Raw genomic sequence first — 14487 nt, forward strand, 5'->3', positions numbered from 1 at the left:
GGAAAGCAGTCCGTTAAGCTAAATTATAACGTAAGTTGCCGATTAATGATGTTGATTGCTGATTAGCAACTGTAATGCCGATTAATAACGTAACGCCGAACTATGATGCGTTCTGCTGAGTTATGATTCATAATGCCAAGTTATGACTTGATATTTGTAACGGTCGAATCAAAAAGCATGGAACATAAACGATAAAGTATAAATTATACATTTTTTTTAATGTATTGAACTTTTTTATTGTTTAATTTAATTAAATTTTATTTTTAACTTCAAAATAAATTTTAATTTTATCTTTTAATAATATCATTTTTTTCGATAGATAATTATTCATTTATTTTTTTTAATCATATCTAAATAAATTAGTCTTAATCACATTACTTTTATTATACATAAATTTTGTTTAATTTAACTCTTAATCATATTACTTTTATTCTAAGTAAATTTATTTTTTATTAAGAATATAATTAATTAAATTAATTAATTAATTATCTATCGTAAAAAATTTGATATTATTAAAAAATAAAATTAATTAAACTAAACATTAAATAAATTCGGTATATTAAAGACAAAAAGATATAATTTATACTTTATTTATATGTACCATGCTCGTTTCTTTTTTTCCTTTCTACAAGTTTATCTATTAGTCATTTTACAAGTATGAGTAAATATCTTGAATTTGTAATGCAATCCATTCAGTTAATATTCATGATTTAGTAATTCTTTTAAGAATAATATATTATTTTTGTCCCAAATATTTTCGTTATAGTTAAGTCTCTAACGATTTAAAATTATCTCATTATTTTTATTATTATCTTGCTGTCAATTCTATTAAGAAATCACTATCAGTAAAATAATATTAAGATAATTTTAAAAAATAAAAAATTTAAATAAAAACATTTAAACGTTAAAAACAACTTTAGAATTTACTCTAAATATTAAAAACAAAAACTATACCTTATTCATTTTATGTTATTATCTTTCTAGCGTTACTCCAATGAAACTACATTAATCCTACTTATTGGCAATATCAACGGCCAAGCAAAACAATCAATGACAAGCTCGTCTTTTGACCAAGGCATTTTTAGATGCTTTGTCACGTCTATTTGTTTATAGGATAAGGAGATGAAAGTGGAAATGTTTTCTATTACTGAGTATTACATGCTTTTATTTGTAGATTTGTTAATTTGAGTCTTTACTCGTTAGGTATTATATAGCAAAATTTTTGTTCAAATTGTTTTCTAAAATTACCTGCATGAACGAAAGAGGATGTGGAGTGTAGAAACAAAATGTGTAACGATTTGTCTGATAAAATTACGAAGATGGGTTGTTTAATAGACATTTCTAAAAGACGCAGGTAAAAATTGGGTATAATATTAATATCTTTAATTAGTTGTTATTATTAGGAATTTTTCAAGAAATTAGATTCCCAAAACAAATAACTTTTTAAATATACAAAGTCTTTTTTATTTGTTTTGAGAAATATCTTTTTTTTAAATAATTTTGAAAAAAAAAATTATTATTAGAATAGCTTAATAAGTTTTTTTTCATACCTGAGCCTACAGAATATTAGACCAATCCATTCTCCTCTTGATAGACAAATTATATAATCGGTTTGACAAGGTCGGTCCAATAGTAAATGTCTAGTCTATGTGGTCTAACATGTATGGGTCAGAATAATTTGGATACGAATCTTTTAAATATGATTCCAATTCAAATGGAGGAACAAGTCAGACGCTCTCTCACTATTTGAGTTATCATCCCAAATGATAATTACTTTAAACATGGAAAATAATCTTCTACTCTATAATTACACTCTAAGCTTTTGTTTTAAAAAGTTTACTTTACATGTTGATTCATAGATATAAAGAGAAGTGAGATCACACTACTTATGTAAAGGTGAAACTATTAGTCTGATTTTGATAAAAAAAAAAAAAATCAATTGTAAAAAACTGTTTAAGAATTGGTCAAAATTAGTAAACTAGCTCGGTTTTTATTGAAAAATTAGTGTATGAACCCGTACTAAGCACGAAAAAATTTATAAAAATAAAAAAAAGATTATATGTTTAGATATTTTAAAAAACACACAAAATAATTATTATGTTAAGAAATTTATAAAATTATTCTCAAAATCAAAGTTTAACTTAAAAATAGTGAGTAATAATCATTTTACACTTTTTTTAGTAAAATAATTATACATTGATACAGAATTTAAAATAAAATTAAAATATTTATATTAAAATCTTATTTTTTTAAAGACTTCTCTATAAATAATATTGATAGTTGAATTTATAAACATTCCTACGTGATTCATAAGTAAAACTTTTAAACTTCTCTTACTTTTAACTCTTGAAATTAAAGTGCCACATATAGCTGGCCATGTGTAAAAACTGGTTTGGGCAAGTACAATCTAACATGAGATAAAGTTTGTCCCTGAGACTTATTAATTGTCATGGTAAATGATACTATTATGAAAAACTGTCTTCGTTGGAATCTAACTGGGACGGTTTCATTTGTTGGTACCATATTCATTCTTGAGTCAAAGCAATATGACCAACATTGTTATCCGTTAAGACTTCACATTCTATGACATGATTTTCAAGTTTCCTAACTTGTAGCCTTGTACCATTACAAATACCACTAGATTGGTCAATATTCCTCAGTAACATCACCGGATCACCAACCTTGAGTATTAATTTATGTGGAGGCAAATCAGAACCATTTATGCTATTCAGTAATTCAAGATCTAAATTTTGTGTAGACATCCGATTTTTATCCCTAGTGTATGTTCCCGTGTCCTACACAGGATAATACATAAAATTATATAAAATTTTTTATTAAAATTTAAATAAAAAATATACATAATAATTATTATTATAAATATTTTACAACTTAAAAATATTAAAAATAATTAATATTTATTTTAATCAATTTAAATTTATTGAATGGTCATCTCATTTGCCCGCTTAAGCAAGTATTTGGAGTTCGAATCTCGTCTTGTGTGTATTACAATCCATTAGTTAGCGACATACCCTTAATAAATAGAACATCAATATGTGGTGGATTAATTCTCGACTTGCCAAGTTAAAAAATCTGTAAAAAAGAATTGTATTTGTCTTTAAAATAGATTAATTTTTCATTAATAGAAATATTTATGAATTTTTGTCTTTGTTAAAATTTTCTTGGGACAATTTTATTTATTGCTATCGTATTCATTCTTGAAATCAAAACAATATGATCAACATTGTTACTTGTTAAAACTTCACATTTTATGAAATAATTTTTAAATTTTCAAATTCATAAATTTATGTCATTACAAAAGTTATTAGATCGATTAATATTTTTTGATAATATGGTGTATTAAAACACCATCGTTGAGTATTAGTTAGTGTGAAAAGAAACCGATAACAACTTTTGTTATTCAATATATAATTTATTCTATTGAAAAATAAATTAATATTTTTTAAACTTGTAAATACATTTTTTTCTAATTTCTTACACCATTTTATTTGCCAATATTTACTATTAAAAAATAGCAAATGACCATACTATCTTACAATATATATGATGTACAAAGTAATTTCTTATCTTAAAATTAATTTTGGTTAGTGAGATAAAATTTAAAATATTTTTTTATTTTCTTACTCAAATTTAAATTTAAATTTAGAATTGATTAACAACTCATCATTTTTTTAATTTCAATAAAAATAAATTGGTTAGATGCAAAATATTCATCATTTAATAATTTCAATCATTTAAATTTTAATTACCAAAAATTGGATTAAAAATTAATTATAAACTTAATAATCGATATTTTATATATATATATATATATATATATATATATATATATATATATATATATATATATATATATATATTAGTATGTAAATAATAATATCCAATGTATTGATTATTTATTTTTTTTGACAGAATTAATATATAATCTATTGAGAATTAATTTATTATCCAAAAATTTTTTATAAACTTTGTAATATGTGAAAATAGTAATCTTATTTTTTATTATTATTTAATAAATTCTTCATAATTTTTTAATTATGTAATTAACTTAATTAATAATCTTTATTATTGCTTTTATACTAAAAAAATATCAATTTATACTATTTATATATTTTTCACTACTAATAAATAAATAAATATTTGCACTATTATACTTATTGTGCTAGATGATAACTTAAGTTATTTATTTTGTATGTTAAATTTATTAAATGTTAAGATAAAAAATTAAAATTGTTCAATAAATTATATAAATAGTCATGACAGAAAAAAAATTATATATTATATATAATAATCCTTGATATATATAGTGTCATGTATATATTAAATTCTCTATTTTAATTATGTGAGTGATTATTGTTATTTTCACTTTTTTGTTATATTAGAAAATAATATTTAAAACTAAAAAAGAGATAATTAATTTTTTTAATTTGAATTAAAAAATGTCTTGCAAATATATCTAACTTTTATATATACTAAGTGTTATAATATTAAATAGTATGATATTTGCTATAATAATGACTCAAAATATTAATTTAAGATATATTTGAACCTGGTAAGACCTCAATGCAAGTAAGATCAACTAAAATCTATTGTTAGGGTTCCAAATCTGACTTGAGTTCATTACCTTAAAGACCCAATGCAGATGAAGTACATGCGTTCCCTCTTAAATCGACTTAAATTGGATCTCCGTTGCTAGTTAGATATGGTAATGAGGACTCAGGGGAGCGTGAGAAACCCACTTTTCATCCCTCATTCCTATTTAAAAAAAAATGTCCATGTTCTTTCTCCGTCATTGCAAGTTCCTATTTAATTACCCCTCAGAGAACGTAGATCTCTTTGGGTATCTATTAATATTCTTTGAAAATTTTTTAAAAAATTAACACAAAAAGACATAATATAATAAATCATAAAATAATCAATTCAATATAATTCAACACAATTTATAACATATTCGTTATGAAAAATAACATTTCAAAAGGAGAAAACATAAAAAAATAATCCAACATAATAACATAACATAATTTTTTAGGACGATACTGAGCGACATAGCGACGGACTTGATGAGAGGTAGAGAAAGTGAGTTAGAGAGAGAGAGGATCAAGGCTGAGAATGAGTCTGGAAGAAAAAGGAAAAATTCGAATTGGAGGCAGAAATTAAGATTACTAAATTCAAGAAATGGATTTACGTATATATAAAATAGGATAAATTAATAATTTTATATTCGCGTATATTTAATAAGTTTCATAGGGCGGGTACTTATGTCCGTGCCCCTATTAGGAGTGGCAAACGGGAAAGTCCGTCCTGTCTCGCCAAAAGCCCGCCCCACCTAGTAAAACGGTTCTGAATTTTTTCCCGCCCGCCTAATGGTAGGCTAGCGAGATCTCCTTTTTTTATAAACCATTAAATATTAAACAATATATATAATTTCACAACAATTTCAATAAATTTATAATTTCTAAAAACATAAAAAATTATAATTTTTAAATTCACGCACATTAACGCCTTTATAATTATAAATATGTAATAAATATAATTATAAATCAATTTTTTTGAAACAAAATAATAAAACCAACATTGTCCAAAGCAAAAAAAAATATTATCCAAAATATAAACTTCTTCAATTATCATCTTCATTCTCTTGTAGATCAATAACATTATAAAAATTTGTAAAAAAACGTCTCTACCAAAATAAAAGTTTGGCCCAGCGAAAAAGCCTGCCCGCCCCGCCGAAGCCCGCCAAATCCTGTGGATTAGGCGGTGCAGGGTAGGCGGGATTTTTAAGTTTGGTGGTCATAAATTTCCAACCCAACTCGCATTTTTTGGCGGGTTATGCGACCAGCTCGACAGATTTCGACCCGTTTGCCACCCCTAGTCCCCATCCATTTTCGCATGGCAGGTCGTGAGGATTTCAGGAGTCCCCATCTAGCTCCAAAACGCGAGTAATTCCTGCAAATACCCGTTTCGACTGTTTTAATTTTGTGATCATCCTTATTGCTAGCATTCATTGGTTCGTGACGTGGAGCTATTCTAGCCACTCAATAAATTCTCAGATAATCAAAGTTTAAGTTATATCATTTTTATAAAGTTACATGTATCCTTATTATAACAATATTAATAAAAGATAAATGGATAAACACTAAACTATTGTTTGGATATAAGATAAAAAATAAGAGGAAAGAAAATGGAAAGAAAAGTATATTTTTTGTGTGTGTTGTTTAGATAAAAAAAATGAACGAAAAGAAAGTAGAGGAAAAAATTTCTTTTGTTTGAATGGAAGGAAAAGTAAGAAGAGAAAAAATCATAATAGAAAAAAATTATATTAATGTTTTTATATATTATATATAAATTATAATTCAAATGGTAACTCTGTATTTTAATCCATGTTTGCACTTTTGAATCAGTTTTTTTCGTAACTTTGAAGAGAAAAAATTTACGTGAGCTCCATATACACTTTCATGTTTTTCATTCAATTTCTTTGTTGAACCAAATAATGAAAAATTGATTTTTCCATCCATTTTCTTCTCCAGCATGTTATTCCTTTACAAATTCTTCTAATCTAAACAATGCATAAATATGTCATCCATTCTATTATATATAACAATAACTAATATCACATATTAGGCGAATTTACGTTGATAAACCAAAGTCATCCTAAAATTACCTAAATCCCCTAAACCCAATAACGTTATCTAGTTGTCTCCATTTACATTTCCATATAAATCGAATATAATGAATTCGAATTAGGATAATAAGTAGTAAATCTAATTTATATTTAATAATTTACTCTAACTTATGGTAAAAATGTAAAATATGATGCCAAAAAAAAATTAAAGCGACATACATTTTTTACTAACGAACAAAAAATATTTATATGGAAAGAGTCAGTAGAAGGAGAATTCCGCACAATGTGATTCATCTTAGCATTCAATTCTCCGTACCTAGTGCAACCTCCAACCTTGAATTGTGACTTCTTCATTATGTGCCAGATGCACCATTGGTGGACAGTATCAGGTAGGACCTTCCTAATAGCACCGGCCATGGCCTTGAACTGGTCAGTGATGAACACCCACTCAAAACTAGGGGTCTCCTCGCTCCCAAGTAAAGCACAACCAAGAAGAGTAGACTTTCTATGGTGGTTTACACCGACAAAGGATGCAAATGGTAGACCATGCCTGCGAAAACACCAACAACAAATGACAGACCCAATAACAAATTAAAAAAATAACTGCTTTTACGATTGACACATAAGTAAAAACAGACCTGTTTCTTTTGTAAGTGGTGTCGAACGACACCACATCTCCGTAATATTCATACGAATCCCTGCACCTTGCATCTACCCAGAGTGCGCTCTTGAACTTATTTGCATCATCAACATCTATGGCATAAAAGAAGTTGGGATTGATCTCCTTCATTTGAATGAAATAATTCATCATCTACTTAAAGTCCGCATTGTCATCGGCACATCGAAGTTTGCTTGTGATGTAATTTCTGACATCTTTTTCTGAATAACTCAGGTTTGAAGACCCACCAACCTCGTTTGCCAATGCTAGATACTGTAGAACCTATGCACAATTACTCAAGAGGGGGGGTGAATTGAGTATTGCAACAACAATGAATCTTTTTGCGAAAGTTAAAGACAATATACAAAAGTGTTATTGTACTAGTATTTTTCCAAGAGCTTAACTCAATTGCTAAGCATTTATAAGGAGCTTTTACTTTCCAATAGACACCAACTCAAATAAATTGATCAAGCTTTTCACCAATCGGACTTAAGCTATTTCTTAAGTACTTACGAAGCTACTTTTCGATCACAATTTATTTGCTCAAAGGTAAAAGACAATAATATAGAAGAGATGAGTTTGGAGAGATGCAAACGCTATTTAGAGTGGTTCGGCACAATCCTTGTCCTACGTCCACTTTCTTTCTCAATCGCTATTGAGAAGTTCCACTATTGCCAAGCTTCAAGGTGCTCGCACAAAACCTTTTACAATCCGAGTCCTTAGTTTCTAACACCTCACGGTATATGATCACCACTCGTATACTAACCCACTCCACTTAGAGATACCTCCTCTAAGATTTGCCTTGAGTACTTAGTATACTTCTTTGGTATCCTCACCGACTATAGTGTTTATAACTCTTGACTCAACCTTGGAGATCACACTCCAATTTACAAAGTGTTACAAGAAAACAATTCTCAAAGAATTGTTGAGATGAAATGAGTACTCTCTAGAAGAGTGTATGATTACAAGTTTAGCACTATTGAACCAATTGATATTGCTCTCTCAAATTGTGTATTATAACACCTTAAAAATGTGTAGAATGAAAGAATATGAACAAGATAGTTTGCAAATACTCACGTATATGAAATAAGGCTTTAATCCATCTATTTATAGACTTCCCAAACCTTAGAAACGTTGGGGAGTTAATGGGATGGAGCCGTTTTGTTAAAACTAGCCGTTTTTTATGTTTTTGAATCATTTGCATCGATGCATAACACTTTGCATCGATGCAAATGTGTCTTTGAAGCTGAAATTTGAATTTTCAGCTAGGTTGCATCGATGCAAACATCTTTGCATCGATGCAACAAGTCGTTGCATGTTTTGCATCGATGCAAGATGAGTGTGCATCGATGCAAACCTTAAAGAATGGCTTAAAATCTCTTCAAAATGCTTAGGATTGATCTCAAACTTATTGGAGTCAATTCCTATGCTTTTGTACCTTTGAAAACAGGTTTTTAAACCATTTGGCTAGCATCGAATTGCAAGATGTGCATCAAAACATTTTGTGAGTGTGTGTTGAGAGATTTAGCAATTGGTTCTTAACAAGAATTTACCTAAGTCCTAAGACACTATACTTGTCTTCAAATGTTGTGGACTTGAGTTTCTTGTTGTTGTTGTGTTGCTTTCAACTCTTCATTCCTCAACGTTGAATGTTGGTTGATCTTTCAATATGCTTGTTCATTCAAGTTGTTTGTTGGTTTGTCTTTCATGTCGTTTGTTGGTTTGTCATTCATCAAAACCTACGAATACAAACTTCGCATACAAGCAACATGATTTACAATTTCCCCCTTTTTGATAATGACAAACCAATTTTGAGGATATGCATTTATAAATGATTTTGAAAGCAACAATAATGCACTTTGTTTTATAGAAAGCTTTGGAGAAGACTTCACAAAAAGTTTTTGCAGGAGTTCCCCCTAAATATGTGCATTTGTTCCCTTAAAGGGCGTTTATCAAAGAAAACGATTTAGATATGAAAAGTTTTTGCTTAGCGGAAGTCTTTTTGAAATCATTGTTTCGCAAACTTATTTCTTCTTTTCAAATCCTCAAACTTCTTCTTTTTCAAAAGTTCAAAACTTCAAATATCCTCAAACTTTTCTTCCCCCTTTTGACATTATCAAAAAAGAAAGGAGTTTGAAATGTGTCATAGAAGCATGCATAAAACAATGAATTTTTTTTTTTTTAAGTTCAATTTCTCTATTAATTTCAAGGATGAGATATTCCCCCTTTCAAAAAGAATTTGATTTCCTCTTTTTATATATAAAACAAGCATGCATAATTCCCCCTAAATAAGTGAAATATATTAAAGCATGCACATTAACTTAAAATAGGGGTACCAAGCCTATTTTGAGTTATTCACCAAATAAGCATACAAGCATTAATCATTAAACAAAATTATGAAGAACATATCAAAGTATTAAAACCATAATAGAAATCCTTAGCTTACTAGGAGTTAGTTTAACAATTCATATAATCAAATAAACATAAAGCAATAAAAAGTGACTTGATGAAGAGGAGACAATCAATCTTGGTCTTCATCATCATCAGTGTCCTCTTCATATGGTAGGTGGATCCCGAAATGCTCATATAAGTCATCAATACGACGATCCAAGCGACCCGTGCGATGATCTACACGAGACACACGACGATTAAGTGCTTCAAGTTGCCTACCATGCTCTACGTCAATCCTTTGGATGTTTTGGTTGATGGATTGTAATTCTCTCATTACATCAACCAAGGAGGGTGGTTCTTGAGCTTGAGGTGCTTGTGGAGGAGCTTCCTCTTGAGGACCTTGTTCATCAACATTTCTTCTTCCCATTTTGTTGAGAATATGAGTGTTGATACAAGATTGAGGTGGTACTTCCTTGGCAATCTCATTTGATACATCAATACCAACATAATCAAAGACTTTAGACCATAGGCAAAGGAATCCTAATCCACCATTCCTATCCTTCATCTTGAGCCTAACCATATGTTGTATTATAAAGTATGGCCAATTAATCTTAATTCCATTCATCATAGCCCACATGACAATCAAATCTTCATCATTTACATTCGCATGCCCGGATATTCTAGGTTGCAATACATAGGTGACTAGATATAACAAAGTTCTATGTTCCGCACTCATTGAATTGCAACTAATTTTGGAATGAGCTCCTTGTACAAGATTGAACAAATGCATGGCATTGTCCTTTGAATAACCCCATTCATCAATTGGGGTTTTACCACCTTGAAACAAGTCACCTTGATTTGGCAACTCCCAAATGGTGGCTAACTCATCACCATCTAGCCTATAATCCTTTCTTCCTATCTTGAAGAATAATGTGAAACTTGATTCATCTTCCTCATCAATCTCAATCATGAGTGTACTATAGGCTATGGCAACTAAATCCGGATAAAATTTACTCTTAATTTGAACAAAATCCATGAGACCTTGATGAACTAGAATAGCCTTTAGAGTATCAAAGTTATGAATGACAAGAAGGGTCGGATCCAAATACCTCGGAGGAATTTCCTTTCTTCCGGCGAGCCTTGCCTCATAGAATTGAAGATCTTCATTAGAAGCAAAGTACCTTGCCAAAGGATGATTATTTGGAGGTGGAACCACACTTGAAGAGCCTTTTGACTTCTTGACGGTTTTCTTGATTCTAGGCATTGTGGATGATTTTGTTTTATGGGTTTTGTAGAGGAGAATGTGGGGACTTCAAATATGTAATTTGTTTGTAGTGGATATCTAAGTTTTGTGAGTTGTATGAAGCTATATGTGAGCTTGTTTTGGAGGTTATGGAGGTTTGGAGGTGGGGATATGAGTTGTGAGGTTGAAGATGATGAAAAAGTGGGGTTTTGTTGCTCAAAAATGCCAAATTCACGTGTTTTTATGCAATTTGGTCGTGTTTGCATCGATGCAATGGGCTTTGCATCGATGCAACATGCATCATTTTGCCCAAAATCACCAAATTTTCATCCTTTGGTGGTTCTTTCTTCAATCCTTTGAGTTCCATCATGTATACACTCATTTAAACTATTATAAACTTCAATTTGTTGATCCTCCATTGTTTATAATCTTCAAATTCCTCAATCTACCTCAAGATTAATCACTCATTCATCAACTCATAAACCTACAAAACAATGGCTAATTGGATATCTCCAATGCTTAAGTTAGTAAGAGATACAAAAATAGCAATATAAATACAATGAATTCAAAACAAATCATATTAGATTAGAATCCAAGATACCAAGTTTTATCATTTTTACTAACAAGGCATTTCACATCATTTGAGGAAACTTCATCTAGATTAATCATGTATACATTGTCAACATGGTGCCCAATTAGCACAATTTCATTAGTGTCTTGCCTTTTTATCAAACAACATTTTGAATTAAAGGTGACTAAGTTTCCTTTGTCACAAAGTTGGCTAACACTAATGAGATTATGTTTGAGACATTTGACAAGTATAACATTATCTATGGAGGTAGAAGAATTTTTACCAACTTTTCCAACGCCGATTACTTTGCCGGTGTTGTTGTCTCCATAGATCACGTTTCCTCCGTTTGTAGGCTCTATTGCGGTGAACTTTGATTCATCGCCGGTCATGTGTTTGGAGCATCCACTATCAACATACCAATTTGTATCCTTAGCTCCAACACGTACCTACAAAACAATTAAAATTGGGATTTAGGTACCCAAGTGAATTTGGGTCCTTGATGGTTAGTATGAGCATAATGCCCATAAGGTGCCCATCTCGTATCTTGACTACGAAAGTTTATATGTTTAATTCTAGTAAAGCATACGGGTGCTATATGACCTACTTTATTACAATAATGACATATGACATTTGGATTATGCATCCTATGCATGTTTCTAAATGGTTGCCTAGGTTGTTTCCTAAATGCAACATCTTTTGATCTATATGCATTGTGATTATAATTTCTAAATGAAGCATGTTGAGGAGGATGTTTAAAGGCATCATTCCTTTTAGGCATGCTTGCCTTTTGGGCTTGCGGTTGCCTAATAGGAGTTTTAGCATTTTTAAATTTTCCTTTTTCAAAACCTAAACCTTCCTTATTATGAACATGCTTTTGGTTTTTCAACATTTTATCTAAGTTCTTTGAAGATTCATTGAACTTAGCTAAAGTGTTCTTAAGATTTGTAATTTCATTTTCATGCATTTTACAAGATTTGTATGGATCACTACTTGTGCTACACTTATCTTTTCCAAGATTGATATTCTCATTTTTCAACATCTCATTTTGTTTTAAAAGATCCATATTCTTTTTCTTTAGGAGAGAATAATCTTGGGTAAGTTTTGTGTACACCTCAAGTAAGGCATCATATTCATCTTGTAAATTAAAAGAAGTGGAGTTGTCATTACTAACCTTTTCTTCGCTTGCCATTAAGCAAAGATTTGCAACCTCGTCGTCATCGGAGTCGGATTCATCCTCGTTCTCCCATGATATGTATGCTTTCTCCTTCTTCTTAAATTTCTTGTTTTTGTCCTCCTTTTGAAGTTTTGGACAATTGGGTTTAATGTGTCCAACTTCTCCACACTCATAGCATTTTGGTACCTTTGTTTTGCTCTTGAAGTTTTTCTTCATTGCAAACTTATTGAATCTTTTTAATAAGAGTGCAAATTCTTCATCTCCTTCTTCTTCATTATCATCACTCTCTTCTTGTAGTGATGTTGTTTTAAGGGCGAGACTTTTCTTCTTGCTTTCTTCACCTTTTTGTCTATTTAGCATAGTCATTTCATAGGTGAGAAGATTTCCTCGTAGTTGATCAAATGTAAGTTGATCATAGAGCCTTCCTTCCACAATGGCGTTCACTTTGGAGTTCCATTTTGGTGTAAGGCTTGTAAGCACCTTGGTCACAATTTGTTTATCAGTGTATTTTGTGCCAAGCATGCTTAGGTTGTTGAAGATCTTGGAGAGTCTTTCAAGAGCTTCCTCAATGCTCTCTTCATCTTTCATTTTAAAATTTTCCCATTCATGAACCAACATAAATACCTTTGATTCTTTAACGTGGTCGGTTCCTTCGTAAGTGATTTGGAGTTTATCCCAAATCTCTTTAGCGGTTTCACATGTAGAGATCTTCATATAATCATGCTCGTTAAGTGCACAATGAATGAAGTTGATGGCTTTATCATTCATTGCCACTTTCTTCCAATCATCGTCACTATATTCATTTTCTCCTTTCGGTACTTGCTTTAAGACGGAGACTTCTCCTTCTTTAGCGCTTGTTGTCTTTGTTGGAATGTGATTTCCATTCTCAATCACCTTCCAAATTCTCACATCTTGAGAACGGATCCAAATTCTCATCTTATTTTTCCAATAAGAGTAATTTGTTCCGCTAAAAAGAGGAGGTCTAGCGGTTGAGTTACCTTCACTAGTGTTGTTGTTGTTAAAGCTTGTGCTTGCCATGATCTTTTCCCTTAAACGGTTAAGTCTTTCAAAGGGTTAAGCTCTGATGCCACTTGTAGAACCTATGCACAATTACTCAAGAGGGGGGGTGAATTGAGTATTGCAACAACAATGAATCTTTTTGCGAAAGTTAAAGACAATATACAAAAGTGTTATTGTACTAGTATTTTTCCAAGAGCTTAACTCAATTGCTAAGCATTTATAAGGAGCTTTTACTTTCCAATAGACACCAACTCAAATAAATTGATCAAGCTTTTCACCAATCGGACTTAAGCTATTTCTTAAGTACTTACGAAGCTACTTTTCGATCACAATTTATTTGCTCAAAGGTAAAAGACAATAATATAGAAGAGATGAGTTTGGAGAGATGCAAACGCTATTTAGAGTGGTTCGGCACAATCCTTGTCCTACGTCCACTTTCTTTCTCAATCGCTATTGAGAAGTTCCACTATTGCCAAGCTTCAAGGTGCTCGCGCAAAACCTTTTACAATCCGAGTCCTTAGTTTCTAACACCTCACGGTATATGATCACCACTCGTATACTAACCCACTCCACTTAGAGATACCTCCTCTAAGATTTGCCTTGAGTACTTAGTATACTTCTTTGGTATCCTCACCGACTATAGTGTTTATAACTCTTGACTCAACCTTGGAGATCACACTCCAATTTACAAAGTGTTACAAGAAAACAATTCTCAAAGAATTGTTGAGATGAAATGAGTACTCTCTAGAAGAGTGTATGATTACAAGTTTAGCACTATTGAACCAATTGA

This window comes from Arachis ipaensis, chromosome B4 (genome assembly GCF_059453495.1).
Source record: "Arachis ipaensis isolate K30076 ecotype BB chromosome B4, ASM5945349v1, whole genome shotgun sequence".
Lineage (NCBI taxonomy): Eukaryota > Viridiplantae > Streptophyta > Magnoliopsida > Fabales > Fabaceae > Arachis > Arachis ipaensis.